Here is a 19,074-nt window from a genome sequence, read left to right on the forward strand (position 1 = left end):
AATCACTTCAGGAAGAGATTACCTAAGGGGTACAGTTATCTGTGTGAAATTTTAAAAAGTCCACATAAATTGCTGCATCTCTCTCAAACAGTAGCAGTGTTGCAGGCAATGCTATTATTGCCTGCCTTCTTCAGGGCAGTATGTGGAGGAGGAGAGGGGGAAGGAAGGTTTTGGAAAGGGTTGCTGAGCTCAGAATGTGAGTCTGGCTGGATTTTGGACAGTGGTGAAGTTGAACTGGGGCGGAGGAAAGAAGCTGTCTTTCTCTGAGAGAATAGCTCACATGTTAAAGACTGTCTGAAAATGCTGAAGATAGTGACTTGATGGAAGGGTGTTGGAGATGTGTCTTTTGACTTCCCATCTGAAGTGAAAGTGATCCTGCATGATGCTTTGAAGATCCAAGTTCGTGTTACTTTCAAAATGAGTCCAGTGTTTGGGGGAGCCCTTTCTAAGAAAACCCAAATTTTTGGGACAAGCTAACGTGTAGATCCTGGTAAAAAGACTAGAAATAATTTTAGAACAAAGGCTCTAGGAGCCAGGTAGGTAAGAAGCAACCTTTGGGCTTTGGCCTTGTTTGTGTGCTTAAAAACAAAGGGAAGGACTAAGAGACACAAGTAGAAATGGGGGGTGAATGTCAAAACAGATCACTACAGCTTCTCCTGCATACCAGCAAAGGGACTGAAGGAATAACCACTGGAAAAAGGTGTGCTTCAGGTGAGTGCGAGGAGAGTGGTTCTCTTTTTATGCCTGTATTTGTCTTCAGTAGCAGAAATTAGAATGCCTTTGTCATGTAGCTCTGGTGTTAAGTCCCATTTTGCATCTTGCCCGCTGATCCAGAGCATGCTCAGGATACAATTGTGTTTTACCATAGAATTACTCCAGGTAACACTGTCCTTTCTATTCTTCCTACCCTTGTGTTGTTTAAGTGGAGTAGAAGGACAAAGTGCCAAGAGCTTGGGGTTTGGAGGGTATTGGGAGTATTCATAAAGAACAAAGGTGTCATGGGGGAGAGAAGAGGAGGAACCCTAAGAGTGTAGAGCTGGACAAATGTTCATCCTTAAATGACTCTCTGCCCTACCTAACCTGGCAGGTATCTGAATGAACAGGAGAGTTTCTGAACTGTAGTTTCAGAAAGTTTTACCTATTATGTGACTTGCAAAAGATATGAAGGCTTCTTCTCTGGGGAGAAATTTAGTATACCAAAACGAAAAGCCTAGGCTCGTGGTTTTCAGGTATTTTCAATTATCCACAGTTAGGTTTAGTGTATGGATAATTTAATAAACACTTTCTAGCTTAAAAACACTGCAAAATGACTAAAAGCAGGTAGAGATAATATTTTTAATACAATTTGAAAAGAAAATTCAGTTGTATTTCATATTTTGAAAATGCACAGACATCATTTGTGGCAGGCTTGTAGAATATTACAGGACTAATTAAATGGAATTGATGATCACTAATTTAGTTTCATTTGTAGATTACATGCACAGTAGGATGCACACGTTTGTGCACTGTGTGTGTGGCACTGATTTTTGTTTAAGACAAAGCCATGGACTATGTCAGGGACAGTCTAAAACTTACCTTAAATGAGGTAAGACCTTTTCAAAACTGTCAGATGCATAAATAGAAAAAAATAGGTCACTTAAGTCACCAATGTTATAAAAGTTGAGACATTGATTTTTAGCCTAGGCTGGGATTGTCATTTCAGGAAAAATTGCAAATGCTAGGCTGTCTTCAGCAAAATAGACAAATAAATATCCCTGGGTTTTGTGGGGTTTTTTTGTAGCAGTATTTTTAGTGGGTTCTAGGAATTACATTTTTGTTGTTGTCTGCTCAAGGCCTGCCTTTTAGTGGAAAATAGAGAAAACATTCCTTCAGAAGAAGGAATGAGAAGTTTCGTGCATTCAGCACTTGGATCCATAAGCAGCCTAACCAGCCCTGTGAAAACAAGCAGAGCAGTGAGATCTTTTATTCACATGGAAGAACTTGGGGATACTACAGTTAGCTTCCTAGAAGAAAAGTGTTCTTTTAAACCCACAGAATGTATTTTGTAAGGGACAAAGAGGGTCGAGCTCCCTGTGGCTCAGAGAATGGAGGCAGCGTGTCGCATAAAGACTCCGTGAAAGTGGTAACTATTCATTGCAGCCTGGCTCTTACTAACACTGAGGTGGAAATGGCCTTTCTAAACTTGGTTAAGGACACACAGATCTGAATGTTGAGAACTTGGATGTGCTTTGTTGACATCTTTATGTTGACTTCAGTGTGTTCTTACTGGGTTGGTGAAAGTGTGCCAGAGTTGGGGAAAGCAAATGGGGTGAGCTGGTGCTTTGGGATAATACCCTCTTCCACAGCATGATGGGGTGGCTGCTGGTGGTGACAAGCCCTGTCCCAGCCACCTGTGAGTAGAGCTGTAACCATTTTAAGGATAAGATGCTTTCAGTATTCTCTCTGAGTTAGCAGTAAATTGGATATAAGCACAGCTGGCAGGAATCGGCAAATCTGTGTGTGAAATGTTGTAGCTCTTCACTAGAGCACTTTCCTGTATGGTAATAGTTCCTTTGGTCTCCATTACTTAATTCACTTACCTGCTGGAGGGAACCATAGGCTTTGAAAAGAAAACTTCCTGTAAATTGTCATTTCTGATTTCATGCAAGAGATATTAGCTGCCCTGTCTTGAAATAAGTAAGAGCCATGTACCTTCAGCTGTGAGGCAGTAAAAATGAAGGACTTTTTGTAACTTTCTATGAGATTAGAAATGATTTTTTACTACAGAGTGTAATGGTAAATGACATTGGACCTTATACACTGTCTCTTGGAGGGAGCTGGTGACACAGTGAAATAGTATGTGTATCGAGTGTTTGCATATGGGCAATTATGGTAAGTGTTTTTCTAGGAGATGGCATCTTTAGGAATTGCATAATACTACTGGGATGAATGCACGCACTCACCATCAGGTGAGGCCCATCTGCTCTGGTTTTGCCTCCTAAGTTTATTGGTGGCTGAGTGACTGACTCTGCCAGTATTATATGAGGTGAATGGGCTGGGAAAAATCACATGAATGTAATGGAGCAGTGCCAGATCCCTTTCTTTGCCAAACGTATCCAGTCATTTGTGGAAATATGTGCTCTTCTGGTCTAAGCCTGTGTCATAAATTAAAACGAGCCTCTTCTCATATGCATGCTTTTATAGATATTAGCACTGTGATATTAGGGGCTGGTGGGTGTTCAGTTCTGTAGATTTTCCCATCTCAGCATGTACAGAGAATAATTACTATAGTGCAAAAATGCTTTTTATGTATTGCTGAAGGAAAAGGGGCATGGCTTTGGGATGTTAGCATGTATGGTGCAGGAGCCTGCCCACTTCTTGTTTTACTGGGACTTGTATTAGCACTTTTCATCACAGGATTTTTCACTATATTTGTGTAGGCAAATACTGCTACTGGGCTGTTTTATCAGATTGTGGAACTGAGGGCTGGTTTCTGCTTAAAGAGAGGAACCAAAGAGATTACCATTCAAATTTATTAGCCGTTTATTCCAGCCTTAAAATTCTTCATAACCTTTATGGAATGTTGTATATCCCTTAAAATTAAAAGGATGGAACAGAAATTTCACTGTTGTTTTATACTGGAAGTTTCTCTGAAATACACTGAAATGTTTAATGACCTCCAAACATTTCTGTAAGGAATATATCATCCCCTGTTGAATTCAATGGAATCATTTCATCAAACCATAAACCACAGGATTTTTACTAGCACCTGCATGAGTTTTTCAGAAGTGTCTCCTTTGTCCCATACTATCAACACACAGAAAATGAGTGAGTAGGTGGCAACTCCAAACAGTTTTGGATTGAGAGAACAACAGTCTGGATACATTAGAGATGACTGTCACTATTCATCATCCCCAGTATGAAATGAAGCTCAGTGGAGTAGAAGGGATGTCCTTGATTGTGGTGATGAGGCTCATGGCAGGATTCCTAAGATAACAGAGAAGTGATGGGAAGAAAGTGTTAAAAACAAGGGGAGCATTCTTCCATGTGACCCCTGCTGTGTGTAGAGGCAGTGCAGGCACTTGTCTGGGTCAGATCACTTCTGATTGGGTAACCTGAGATAGCACTGTAGGTTTCAGGCAGTACTCACAGTTTTCAGACTCTGGGGTGACTGTTGGTTTTGCCACATAGATTTTAGTAGGTAACTGCTGTGTTTTACAAGGCTCTTTTTACTTTGCTTCCCTTCCTACTGTGCACCAGAGGCGGATGTTTTCTCACAGACTGATACTCATTTCTTACTATGTTTACACTGGTTTGTGAAAGACTACCTCAGTAGCCTTTGCATTTAGATTGAGATTCAGATTCCTTTTTGCTTACTTAAAATTACTTACCTGAATGTGAAAATGAAATTTGGGCTAAACTTGTGAAGGCATGGTTGAGGAGTGTTCAGATGAAAACAAGAGTGTATGAAAAATGAGGCTCCATTCTGAGACAAGTTGAAAGCCTAGAACTACAGTTCACTGCTTTATCATGTCAGCCCTGATGCTGCAGCAGATAATTGAAATACCTCAGGAAGTCATTAATGCTGAAAAAAAATTTCTTGGCTTGAAGAAAGCATGTGACTGTATGGAAATCATTCTGTATAAAACTGAACTAGAAAATGCTCAGTGTCTGCTTCAGCTGCCTGCCATGCTGGCTAGCAGAGAAGAGCTTGAGCTTCAGCAATGGCTTGGACTTGAAAGGGAGTCTTTCAGACATTTTCTTTTTACCATTTCTTGATAAGGTGGACATTTTTGAAAATGATGACTGTGCAGTTGTAACTTAAGAGTCTGAGACATTTGCAAAGAATTCTATTATAGTTTATTTTGCTGGGAAAATTGATGGGAGTGGGAATGAGATGAAGTGAAATTGGTAGAAAAAGGTTTCCAGGCCATGTGAAGCAGTTGAGGTGAGATGGAATGGTGGTGCATTTCTGCCACTGGCCATCACTCTGCTCTCCAGTCTGTGCAGACATCCTTCACTGGCTGCCATCTGTGTGCTGTAAACAGCCATGAGGAAAAAAAAAGGGTCTGAAGGGATTTTGGGTGTCATGACTGAGCTAGCAGGAAATCAAATTGGGCTCAGAGAGCCATTTTGTCATGGTAGCAGAGAGAGGAGGGATGTAGAAGCACACCGTGTATTGTGTGCTGGGCTAGCATTATATAGGGAACAGCCAGACGGAGCTAGAGCGGCACAAATCAAATAACAGTGACCTGGGAAATGGAAGTTTCATTTTGATGCCAGTAGCATGAGGTGCAGCACTGAATCATGGTGTCCTAGTTTTCTCTTTTTTTTTCCCCCCCAATGTTTGTTTCATGTTTTCAGTAAAGCAGTAAGAAGTTTTAGCAGCAGCACAGACCATGTCGTCTCTACCTGATTTAGTCAATAAATAAATTTGTTAGGTAGAAAAGAGTAATAGAATATAGAAAGTACACAGATATGAGAAAACAAGAGGGTTTTCTTCCCCACACAAGATAAAGGCTGTCTTCCACCTTGCTTTCAAACACCAGAATTAACTTTCTGTCTTCTAGGGGTTAGCAACTCCCTTGTGTGTTTTAAGTTTTTAAAGGTGTGATGGGAGGCTTGTGGCAGTGATTCTTGGGTGGCCACAGAGGAAGATACAGTGGGTGTGTCTTCACAAGGACTCATTCCCCAGAGTGAAGGTGACGTACGAGTAACAGTGGTGCTGTTCCTTGTAATCTCACATAATCCCTTGATCTTGTCAGATAGGAGGACTTGTGCATTAGACTAATCATGATCAGGTCAGTATCGAATGGCCTGAGAAAACCAGAATTCAAGTGTGTTCCATCCCACACTCAGTCTAAATGCTGTAAAAATTTCTAAACAATTAGGGATGATAAGCAGTTGTGTGATAATCAGTCTTTCCTACAGCTTGGCCTTTGTGTGGCTGATGGGCTTTTGATGATCTTCCTGTTTTCCTGTTTAAAGGGAATTTCAGCACTGTAGGAGGTCTGTGTCCATTAAAAGGGCTGAGTCATGATGACTTTTTTCTTCCTTCCTTTTATTTACTTGGATGTGGTACAAGTGCGCATGGATCCTGAAGTAGCAAAATGAATAGCTCACAGGAGAGCCTCATTAGTCTTGAAATTAAAATAATTGAGTTCTTTTAGCTTATTAGTGCTTAAGAATAGTCTTCTCTAAGTCCATTACCTCTGGGATAAAAGCCGTATTTGCAGCTGAATAAGCAGCATGTACAACATGACGTGTTGCTAGGGAAAGAGGCTTTCTTAGTTCTTCCACAGGCTCGTGTAGTAGAGAAAAACTGAATGACCTCAAACTGCATTCCTGAAATCCTCTTTACTCTTCAGTTGGCAGTCTGAGAATATTTCCATAAGTGACTCGGGCTTTCTGGAGCTGCTCTCATTCCCTGTCCAGTACGGACAGTCAGTGATGTGGGAAAAGAAGCTCCTTCTGCCTGCTGAGTCCAATTCTATGATGGCAACACTCACTTGTTTTTAATGGGTTGAACCCTGGTTTTGGTGGAGTCATTGATAAAGAGCCTCCATCAAGAACCATTCCAAGTGTTAAAATAGACCAAGCAATGTAAAAATGTGTTGCGAGGAATCTTGCCAGACTATCTTTAAGCAACACATTTAACTCTCTATCAGCAACAAGGCACATAAAAATAATTTTTCTCGTTTAGTAGCTGAAATTTGTGACAATTGTACAGAACACAGTGCAGTAGAGAAGAAACTGAGATGGTGCTGTACTGGTTAGTACAAGAAACTTGAATACAGCAGGTCAATGGCAGTGCCTTTATACAGCTTGCATTTATTGGATGGGTCCTTTTTCTGCAGTGGGAATGAGGGTAGTTCAGTAAGAAATTAAGATTAGTAAGTTCAGGAGTTTGTAGTGGATGGGGGAAACAGTTTTTAAAAGTTTAAGTGTCAAAAAGGACTTGGTGGTTATTGTTCTGACATCTGCTGTCTTACTTTCAAATGTCTGTTTGTAGCAAAGACATTGCACAGGACAGTGGGGACCAGGACAGACTGCAATTCCCTTGATACTTGTGTGGTATTAATAATGAAGAGGGACAGAAGCCCCAAAATCCTGACAGTGTCTATGATATGAAACTGTGTCCTTTCCCACCCTTTGGATAGATGCTGTAGCTGTCTCAGTTTAATAAGAGAGGATGAGAATCCTGCACGGCTGATGGTGACTGCCATTGGTTTGACTGGCACTCATATTTACAAGACATCTTGGTCAGAAATGTCTAAAGCCTTGAATATGTGGTACAAAAAGGTGCATATCAGTTAAAAGGCCCTGAAACTCAGTGACAAGGACTGTAGACTGAATATTGGACCAGGAGTGTTTTCAGGGTTTGGTACTTGCACTGGTTTTCTTAGATCATGAAGCCATTGGCTTTTGAAAGTAATTGTCTCTATTCTCAGTTCTTCTTAGCGCTCAAGACTTTTTAAATCTTTGTATAAATGGGAACGCAAGCCTTTACCTTATACTCAAGAGGGAGGTCATTAAATTGTGGTACTAATTTGTGTTTCAGAATGAAAATCTACTCAATCCCCTAGAGTGGAATATCATCACGTCAGTTGATCTTTCCTGCTTTAAAGGGGAAAGAGAAAAGGAAAGAGACCTGGAGCGATCATTGATACAAACTCTTCTTATGAGAGAGAAAAGGAGATGGTTTAGAGATGGGGGGTTTCTAATTCAGAGTCATGGAAAAGACTTTTGTTCCTTAGCACAAACCCTGCTAAAAATAGACTGATACTGTGGCTTCAAATGAACTTGCTGCTGTTTGTGTTTGAGTGATTGTGTGTTTATCATCTTGCAATTCAGTGGAGCTCTCAGTCTGGAGAGCTTTTCTTGTTCTGTTTTGCTAAGTGTATTCCAGGGGGTCCCGCTTCTTGATTGGTGCTCTGACAGTGGATCATAGCAGTAGAAATTTTGATAATTTGCTTCATTCTGCATAGCTCTAAGTCTCACTTCAGACACCTCTGCTGATGTAGGCAGGAAATTAATCTAAAAGTCTCCTCTCTTTTAAGTTTGGGCTGTTGCTCAGTGGCTCTCTCAGTTGGACTGGGTTTTCATAATGTATATAAATGTTTGTTGGGCTAAATACCAAGTCTTTGTGAAAGGTTCCTAGCTGGGTAGATGAGGCCTGGGATGTGAGACCCTGGCTTTTATGCATCTGGGTGCATACACAAATAACAGTTTCTGAACAAAAATGGAAATCGCAGCAGTGTAACTCTTTTCCCTTCAGACAAACGTTTCTGAGGACAGCTGTTTAATGAAAGGCCTTGGAATGGCTGAAATCTTGCCATTCCATGACAGGAGCCCTTCATTTCAATCCCTCATGAACCTCCAAAATCTGCCTGTGAGTCTAGATACCTTTTTTTGGGTTGCTATGAGACAGCAGCAGTTTGCCTGCTGCTTGCTTTCCCCGGGGTATCCGTCCAGCCACTTTAAATGACTCAGCTGGTTTGTGTTCAGTTCTTCCTTGACTGTTGTAGATCTAAAATGTAAAAAACACCAAAATTGGAAGAGGAAACTAATGGAGAGAGCTCCAAAGCTATAAATATGAGTTGCTGTCTGTCAAAATCGATGCTAACATTTTTACAACATAATTTGATTGATGTAACACTTCAAACAGCAGCCTTGATCAGGATGCTTTTGTGAACAAGATAATTTATCTCAGCAAATGCGTTCACATAAATGTTTTAAAATGAAAGGTGTGATAAATCTGTCTAGAGCCTGCACACCATAGAGCTGCCAAACCTGCCACCTGTTAAAGATTTTAATGAACTGTTCTGCATTTAACGGAAAAAGTTTAATTAACGTTGTCACTTTCCTTTGCTGAGACTTCCCTTATCTCAAGCACTCGAGATATCATGTAGCAAATACTTCTGAGTGGAGCAGGTCTGGTGTTGCTCTGGTGTTTTAATTAGAAGTTCAGCAAACTAGTGAAGAAGTCAGTAAGTCCTAAATGTGGCTCTTGTGTGGCACAACCATAAGGATGGGCCTTTTGTCCAAAGCCACAGGGAGACTGTGTTTTGTTGGGAGCCAAAGGATGCACCTCATGTTATGTCGTTAGATTAGTGGGAAATTAGTTCCTCTGGATTTTCTAAATGGAAGATACGTTTTTCAGAGTAAAGCAAAAATGTATCAGGATGTTATGCTTCCGTGTGTGAGAGAGAGAGAAAGCCTTTGAGTGCATTAAAACCTCTAAGACATGGGTTGGTGGAGGTTTTTCTGCAGCAGTGGGAAAAGTATTCAACAGTCCTTCTCCATCTCTCTTGTAGACCATCTTTAGGTACTGGAAGGCTCCTGTAAGGTCTCCCCAGAACCTTCTCCTCTGAGAAACCCCAGCAGGATGCTTTTTCCTGTGCTCTTCAATGAATTCCCACTCTTTTTTTTTCATCCAGAAGCGTACTGGATGCTCTCTGTGTAGGTCCTTGATTGACTTCAATCTACTGTGGATGTGGAAAACATTTCTGGCTTAGTAAACAATACTCAGCTTTTAGTTAAGCTATGCAATGACCAGACTGATGCTCACTGATGTAGAAGGGCAGAAAGGAGCTAGAAAAAGGAAAAGCAGTGGGTAAGGAGGTAGAATATCTGCAAGGGAGAAAGCTGTGTAGAGAGATTTGTGAGGTACATGGACAAAGTTAGGAGCACGATCAGTAGTAGCCACTGGTAGCAGCACCAGCGTTGCAAAATTACACCCTTCAAAAATAGTAATGAAACGTCATTGATTACCTTCATTGTGTATTCTGGCTTCAGAAGGCATTCTCAAGCCAGTGGCTCAAGTGGATATTGGAATTCAGGAGCTTTTCTGTTTTTCTTTTGGCTGAGATACATTTTGTCCCACCAGACAAAATAGTGCGATAGTTTTCACAAACTGCTATAAACTTGAGACACACCCTTCTTTTTCTTGCTACATCCTAATCAGTACCTGGGTTTCCCATGAAGATCCCAGCTCCACCTGTGGTCACTATGCTCTGTAGCTGTGAGCATGCCAGAAAATGGGGCCACTTCTGGTTCATCTCCAAAGTAAAGTTTTTACTTGAAGATTGGTGGGCTGACTAATTTGACGTGTTTGCCCTGTGTTTTCACTTTGGAGAAAACAAATGTGCAGCAGAAATAAATGTATGTCTAGAAATGCTTAAAGCTTCTGGAGCTGTCTCTCAAAAAAAGCAGATTCCAACGTGTTGACAGCAGATGACTGGTATAAACTACATTTTCTTAATAGTTGGAAGAAAGGCCCCTTTTCAACAATAACTCCATGCCGGAAGCAGTCCAGTGGCCAGAATATTCCTGTGTTTGCCAGAGAACCTGCAGCTTTGTTTCTGTTCACCTGCTGTGTAAACACTGCTTGGTTTCTTCTCTTCCATAAACGGTTTTTCGTCCTCTGCTTTTGTAAATGCTTCTGCGGTTTCTCCTACAGACCGTGAAGGCCTTCATGGTCATTGATATTTTGATAACTTATTAAAATAGCAACATGGAATCTAAGGTATTTATATTAATACAGTTGGAACAGAGCAGCTGCTGGAGTGCAGTTAATAATGCTGGCCTCCAGTCACCCTGAATCCATTTTTACTCCAGACTGTCTGGCACTCAGCAAGATACACCCCCCTCAACAGGTCTGCAGAAAGCTTTGTCACACTGTCTTGTGGAAAAGCAGAAAAATGATGGCTTGATATTTAAATATGTAAAATTAAAAAAATTTGTAAGAAGTCCAAGTACACTCAGTTATTCTTGCTGTACAGAATGTTGTAAAATACCTTTGGTGGTGGTATTCAGAGAACAGTGTAAAAATCTAGATTATGAGAGTCTTATTTATTCTTAGTGAAGTAAGTGCTATTTTGAGACAGCATAATCTTGAAAAATATTGGCTATTTTTAAAAGATATCTCTAATTTAAAAGGTCAGCCTCCCTGCAGACCCTGCAGATCCTGGTGCAGGAGCATGTCTTTCTGGAAACCTTTACATACAGAGGGAGAAGCTCTATAGCTCAGCTTTGGCTTTGGTGTGATCTCACGTAGTGTCCTTATAGCCAAACTGCTGAGATAAAAGATGGAAAAGTGGACTTTTTTTTCCATGGCAATCTTTTGAATATAGCACCTTCCAGCCTGTTATCCTATGACTGTGTGATTTTAATCCTGCACGTGGTAAATTCCTCCTGCAGTAGCAAACTGTCGAAAGAGATATCCAAGGGGAAACAACAGGTTAATTAAACTAGCACTGAGAGGAATTGTTTGTGGTGGTCCTTGAGTGGTTGTTGCCTTACCCTACTAAGTTGCTTTGATGGTCCACATCAGTTCATGGAGTTGGACTGTTGTCAACAACTTGACACAGCTTGAAATAGTTCTGAATGCAGGTTGTGCCAGTTGAAGATTATGAAGAAACCACGTGTATGCAAAAAACCCTCACCCAAACGTGTGCAAGCAAAATTGCAGAAATGTGCATGTATTCTGCAGAACTGAACTGATTCACTGGTACTCGACCTAAACTAATTCCTGCTAAACCCTGCCTTAATTTTGTAGTTATTTAAATCGGGGGTTATCTGGGCATCTTTTCTTACATAGGTAGTAATTTAAGCACTGTCTTCAAAAAACTAATGTTACTAATACAGTAATAAGACTAATAATAAACAGCTAGATCTCATGCAAAAGCTATAAAAATGTATGATTCAGCTCAGTTATAAAGATGAGAAAGTATCCAAGAACTCCAGTTCCAAATTGGAAACAGTATCACAGAATGAATGAAGCAAATGAAGGTGCTGAACTAAAAGTAAAATGTGGCAATATCTACTGCACACAAATAGTACTGCAGCAGAAGTAATTTGTAATCAGGGAATCCGAGTTTTCCAGTTGTGTTAATTGTTTAGATGGCACCTATTTTGTGTAGATAGCACAAAAAACATGACCCTAGTCTCCCCTGAGATAGGATCACTGCTGCTTAATGTAATCCCTTAAAAAAGGACCAAGAGTATCTTAACAGATGCCAGAAAGCTAAATGAGCTATTTACTCTGTGTGATTGTGGTATTTGTGGTGTAGTAGCACTTTTTAAGCCATGCTCATAAAACATTTACTATATAGATTAAATATAAACAATGTATAGTTGTTAAACCAACAAGCAGTATAGTCATTAAAAGACCTTGCAAAACAAATAGATAACCCTTGCCATTAACCTCTGAATTTTTTCCATGTGAAACTGAATTTTTTTCTTCCCATAAAAAACTGCAGGATGATAACTTATATAAGTTAGGCAGACTTCCCTGGAATGTTCTTGCTTGTCAAAAGCTGACAAGAATATTTGCACAGGAAAAAAACCAACTTTGGTGGAATTGTAATCCCATTTCCATGTCTCTCTGCCACCTTTTTCATGCTGTAAAAGTTGCACTTTATGTGTAATTTTTAGGAAATCTGCATCAACTTCAACTTTTACTAACATTGACATGGAAGTGAATTGTCCTAGGTGGGATAGTTGGCCATATACAGGTTTCCTGGAAAAAACACAGAGTTGGCCTTGTTCCATGGATCCAGCCTGTTCGGATCCCTTTGCAGTCTTCCTACTCTCCAGCAGATAAACTGCACTTGCAGCCAGCTGGATTTAACTCCATATACACCCTTTTCTGTGCCCAGCCATCCAGGCAGTTTTTTAACCCAGCAAGGAGTGCCTCCATCTAAGCCAGCAGCAGCCAGTTTTTCCAGGAGAATGCTGTGGAAAGCTCTGTTAGAGGTTTTATTAATGTCTTCGATAAACATCTGCAGCCCTTTCCTCACGCACGAAGGGCTTCTCCTTGTCTTAGAGGGAAATCAAGTTAGCCAACCTGCCCTTCATAAATCCATGCTGGCTGATTCTGATCCCAAAGAAGAGATTGAGTGCATCAGCCTTTTCTTCATCCTTTGTCACTACGTTTTGCCCCTGCATCCAGTAAAGGGTGGAGATTCTCCTTAGCTCTGCTTTTGTTGCTAATGTATTTATACAGTCATTTTTACTGTCTTTTACAGCAGTAGCCAGATTAAGTTTTAGTTGGGCTTTGAGCCTTCTAATTTACTCTCTGCATTACCTCACCACATCCTTGTAGTCCTCCTGAGTTGCCTGTCCCCACTTCCAAAGGCCATAAACTCTCCTTCTTTTTCCCTCTCGGCCAAAGCTCTCTGTTCACCCAGGCTGGTGGTTTTCTCCACCAGCTTGCCTTTTGGCACGTGGCGACAGCCTGCTTCTGCATCTTTAAGATTTCCTCCTTGAAAAATGTCCAGCCTTGCTGGACTCCTTTGCCCTTCACGACTGTCTCACAGGGGACTCATGTCAACCAGACTTCTACACAGGCCAGAGTCTCTCTCACAGTGTTGCTGTATCTGTCCAGACTGTCACTGGAGAGCTCTGTATATAAATGAGAGGTCATAGTTGAAATTTTCCCCTTGTCAAGTATTATCCTTTTGGGGAATAATTGCATTGTTTTGACCGGGATGTTCTCAGGATTGGAAGCTGGTAAATTTCCTTTGCAGAAGCTATTTGTAAAGCAAGACTTGGTCCTTTGTGTTCTGGTGCTTTATTGGCTTTTTATTTTGGGAAAATAGTTTCGTCTAATTAAAAGCTGAATTTCTTACTGACTGGAGCTATTGGAAGTATTTTTCCTGTAGTAAAAATCTGTAGCAATTCAGTAATGCCCAGTTCCATTTTTATGTGTTGATCAAATTTTAATGACCATTGCAAAGTCTAATTTTATCAAACTTCCATGCATGCATGTAATAATGATCTCAGCTTATATTCATGAGTTCTTAAACTCAGTGCGCTCTCTGAATTTATTTATGCATCTTATTTTTTTTTTTCTTTGCCTTTGGAAAATACCAAGGATCATTTCTGTGAGGAATATGACAACTGCAGAGTGCATTCCCCAGGAAGGCACCTCCTGCCCCTGAACCCTGTGACCTCTCCTGTTCTCTTACCTGAGCTCAGTCCTGTCATACCTGTCTCTTCTCTCTTGCCCTTACCAGAGAAGTGAAAAACGTAGGCATGCAATATGGATCTATCCTTTGGGTTTAGGCAAACGTAATTTTTTGTGCTGTTAATAGCTTAACTTGGTATGAACTTGCTTTCTCTTATGGGACAAATAAAGGAGTTTTTTGTCCAGTGCCTGCTCAAGCCAAGATTGCTTCATTCTTGAGGAAAGAAGTTTCTCTCAGGCAGAGAAGCACTCAACCATTATGTGAAATGTCTGGCAGGAGAGAAGGAGAAAAATCTTTAAAGAAACTGTAATCACATAATCATAAAACTGTCATCTCTGTCTCTCATGGCAGAATAAATGTTTTGGTGCTCAGTATCAGGCAAACAATGTAGACGGTATTCACCAACACAGAAAAGAATTTACTTCTTTTTTGGAATATTAAGCTGTCAGGTAGCTTTGAACATTGCTTTAGGTAAAGGAAAAAAAGATCTCTTTTAGGCTTCTGTTTGCAGAGTTTCTGAGAACTAAACAATAGCTCTCATTCTTCAACAGAAACAAACTCTAGAAATGTGTTAACTTAGTGGGACAAGAAAAGTCAAATGCAGCAGTATTCATGCCAGAAAATGTATGCTGTGTAATGGCTTAATTTCATCCAAACAACCCTGAGGGTTTTTTGTCATTTCTCTTTCCTTCTCTGTCTTCATTCCTGGCATGCTACCCCCTAAAATATGAATAGTCACCCCTAGCCATTGTTTTCTCCTTGTATATATTGCAAAATTGTAAATGGCTGCAATAACTATGAGGCAAGGAGTGTATCACCTCCTGCAGTAAATGTACTTCTTCCAGTGCTTTGGTTCCTTAAGTGGTATAAAAATCCATTCTTATGGTAAAAATTAAAAATATCTGCACTGACCCGGGCTTTGGAGCCAGCTGGAGAGCTTGCTCAGGCCCAGTTTGAAATGCAAATATCTCTGCGTAGGCAGTCAGATGAAAGGGCTGGCTTTCAGAGCTGCTGTGCCCTTTTGCAGCGAGTGATTTCACTGGGATCTTGGAAATCAATTGTAATGGTGCAAGTAGAGTTGAACTTCCAGGAAGTTACTGCAGTCAAACTGCTTGGTAGTGAGCACAGTGCAGGTTTCATTCACTACTGACCTCAGTACGGGTGGATCTCTGTCTGTGCTGTCAGTCTTCCTCCTGACCTCATGTCTGAGGCTCCTGACAGTGCAAAGGGCTCACTTGGACTTGACACCTATTTTTGTGGTAGCTTGCAAGCAGAAACAGCCCCGTGAGGAACAAGAATTTATAGATAACTGATAACAGCTTCTATGTTCTTTCTCCTTCTGTGCTATGCAGCACTTATTTATGAATTCACAAGACAGGTGCACATCTGTATATACTTTATATAGAGGTATACTTGTGCATATGTATCAGATGTGTTTTTTAATTTACATTGATTAACAGGCATCTCTGTGAAATACAGTAGATGCCTTTCTAGCTGTGACCTTGTAAATACTAGTGGTGTTGAGAGTATTAGTCACTAAAAGTAGTATTTTTCAGTTTAAGATGCCATCTGAGCTGAAGTGCTCTGTTATTTCCAAAGTATGACAGCCCAGACTTTCCAGAAGCAGCAACAGTGACAAAAGAAACCACAGAGCACTGCTGTGTTGGATGTGGCTGTGAATCATACAGAAAGACACAAGTACTCAAAGATCCCTTCTGCCTCTTCATCCCCTCCATCAGCTGCCTCTTTCCTGGCTGATGGCCTTCCTGCCTCTCTGAGAGCTGATGTGATGTGTTTTCCATGAAACCAGAAAAACAGATATCGTAAATGCAGCAGCTATCTTGAAAGTCAAAGTAGAATTCAGTGATCTTTGATAAATAATCAAAGCTGTAAGGGCAAGAAGTACGTGTGATATAACTGCTGGTGCTGTGTACTTCTCAACTTTTTTAAGGGGTAGCAGGACAAACTACCAGCAAGCAAATAGCCCCGGGGAAGTGTATTAGGATAAAACCTGAAAACATTATTTTGCCAAGAAAGCAGTTAATTGCCTTATGTCTCTATGTGTTTTTTGAGTAAAATCCTTCAGAGGTATTGAAAATCATGTGTTTGTCTTCACATTTGCCAGTCAGTATCTTCTGAGTACTGGAATTCCCTGTATCAAAAGCCTTCTTGGGCAAAACCTGGTATCTCTCAGAAAAGGTGGTTAAGTCTGCTTCAGGAAACGAAGTATAAACAAGGCTGGGGAAAGTGTGGCTAGGGCAAAGCAATGGAGCAGAGGCGGCAGGAGGGACAGGGTTGCTTCCCTGTTGCAGTGTGTTACACAGAGCATGCAAACAGAAATACCAGCTGTCAGCTGGTCCTCATGAAGCACTTGTGCAGTGGCCATCCTGTCTCCTCTTCCGTGCTTCCTCCTGAAGTTCAGCTGCTGAATGGTGCTGAAAATGTTCCGAGGGACCAGCATGGGATAAAACACCTATTTGAGCAAGACTGTGTCGTGCTGTGAGACTAATCCAAAGTAGATGGATGTCATTCTTGCTGCACTACAGTATTTTATCAAGCACTTAGTTAACAGAGCAGTATCTTTTCTGAAGTTAAATGCATTGTATATGCAGATTTTTGATTTTACAATTTTGATTTTACAACAACAACAACATGTTGTTGCTCTGCTATTTTGGAGCTCTTTGGTTTGAAGCAGCAGTGTGCTGTAGAAAAATCCATGTGTGTGAGAATCTCTTTGAAAGTGGGCTTGATATTCAGTGAGGGAAAAGACCAATGCTTCTTGAGCAACCCAGATTTCTCCTGCATGCTGTGAATCATCCTGAATGCTCAACTAGAGAAGCAGCACTGCTTTGGTAAGGACAGAAGTGTTGGAAATGGAAAAACAACTCGGGCATACTGCAGCAGGAGATCTGCAAAACACTGCTGACCTGATGGAGGCACAGCCTGCTAACAGAATGGCAGTGGGAGCCAGGAGGGACTTGGGTCGGGGCCACATTTTTGTCCCACTTCCCTTTTTCCGGTATTTTTTATAGACTGTGTGTCTTGGTCCCTGCTGGCACCATGCTGTCCCCCCCCCTCCCCCTCGCCTTTGTTTTTGAAAGCAAAATAATAATAATAATCTGATCTAATCTGGAATCTTGGGTTCGGATTTTTTGAAATGTTTTGAATGAGCTGTAGACTTTGATGTGAAGCAATGTGAAGCTGCCTTATTATGGAACATTTGCATTCAATCATGCACTGACACCCAAGTCAAAACATGTACTTCCTCTGGAAATCACCTTCCTCTTTTATATGCAAATTACTATCTTGTTAGGTGTCTAAGGCTATATAGTTGGTTTTCTCTTACTTCCCCGTGGAATTAGATACTCAAGGCAGAAAGCAGAGCTTGAACTTGTTGAAGCTTTGCAACTGACTGATAGCCCATACTCTTGGGGCTACCCTGGCTGTAAGGATGGGCCTAATGTTGCACCTTAAGGGCCCAGAAAGGTGATTGAGGAAGGGGACCAGCAGTGATGTGGGGACTGAGGACCCCATTTATATCAGATACCCCACAGCCAGGGCTTTGTTAGAGTGCATATGTGTTCCCTGGGCGTCAGCTGCTGAGAAACTGAGCAAAGGGACACTCCAGACAGCCTCAGTACAGTCATGTAGACAGCTACAAAACTTAGCAAGGGGAAGTGTTGCTGTGTGGTGAAGGCAGACAGATGGGTGTGAAAGCAGACAGAATGGGAAGTGAGAGAGCTGCAATTGTTCTCTTAACGCTTTCTCCACTAGAGTTGGACACCCAGGTGCATGTTGCACAAACAAAGCTATTTTTTTAAATGTAAAAAACCCCTCACATACGTATATTGAAGTATTTCATATGCACTGATGTTTGCAGTAATAGTTCTGGAAATAGACAGTAAAATAAAATCACCACTTGAGGACATTTTCTTTTTAAACCACTGCAATATTCTGTATGGTGTTACTGTCTGGTTTCTCCTCATATTAACTTGGCTATTGTGTGTGGCTTTAGGCTTTGGATTTTAGTCGATGAAATAGGTTTCATCTATGAAATTAAGGCGCTAGGGTTATAAATGTAGCAGTTTTGTTTCTGTGTTCTCAAAAATCTGTTACTAAGAGAGCTCACTGTAAATGGTAAACATCAGAAAAACATCAGAAGGCATCACACTGTATTGAGTCTGCAGCATGCCTGCTGCTAATGAGTTGACAGCAAAGTTGAATGCAGTTTTCATTTACTCATGAATTGATTTTAGTTTACAGTGGTGTAGGCTAGGTCTCGTTAATTTTGTGGTTTTGTTTAATTGAGTAGCAAGACCAGTGATTAGCTTGAATATGTTGTATGCCTTCAGTGATGCAAGCTCCCAAGACAGTGACATTTAGTCCAGCATGAAGAGTGACCTGTTCACCCAGTGTCCTGCGTAGAGCTACTTCTGGGTAAAACCAGCTCAATCTGAAAGTGGGCAAGAAAATTATACCAGTCTTAATGGTCTGTTACATGGGACAAAAATACATGTAGTTAAAATGGCTTTTAGAGATTCTTATTCCTGGTCTCCCATAATTCTCAGAAAAAATGTAGTCCTTGTTGTTTTTCTCAAAAATCTGTTATTCCTAGTTTTTCTTCAGGAGTTAATATGAGCAGTTGAACTACATTGTGACTTATCTTTTCCTGTTCATATAACCATTTTTGTTTATGACATTTGTCTTCCCTAATAAGGTGTTTCACAGAAGGCTTTGGAGAGTGACATCTATTAACAGGTGCCGTGTGTGGCAGGAGTGAAGGAAGACAGCTCCGAGTGGAGCTATCGGACCAAGGCACTTAATGCTTCTGATACATTTGTATTTGCAGTGAGTGGGGACATCTGCCCACAACTGCTGATACCTGCTGCTTGTGCCACCTCAGCAGAAAGCTGTGCTGTTTCATCTGCTTTCATGGTGCTTTGACAAGCATCATAGTGTTTAACTGAGGTGATTTTGTATGTTCTGGTGAAATCCCTGTGCACCCTCTCTTTGTCTTCATGTGAACAGTGTTTTTGCTGGCACACAGCACTGACAAGTTGGTATAGAGCCCAGACTCCACATCAGCTGGTACAAGTACTGATTTTGTGGAACATTTGTTACC

General features: G+C 40.9%; 1 protein-coding gene across 3 annotated transcripts in view; it reads left to right on the forward strand.

Annotated features, from left to right (window-relative positions):
- Window positions 1–19,074, forward strand: part of ARHGAP24 (Rho GTPase activating protein 24) — a 184,716-nt gene that overhangs the window by 45,347 nt on the left and 120,295 nt on the right. The window lies entirely within an intron of this gene.

The sequence above is a fragment of the Corvus hawaiiensis genome, chromosome 5 (assembly GCF_020740725.1).
Source record: "Corvus hawaiiensis isolate bCorHaw1 chromosome 5, bCorHaw1.pri.cur, whole genome shotgun sequence".
Lineage (NCBI taxonomy): Eukaryota > Metazoa > Chordata > Aves > Passeriformes > Corvidae > Corvus > Corvus hawaiiensis.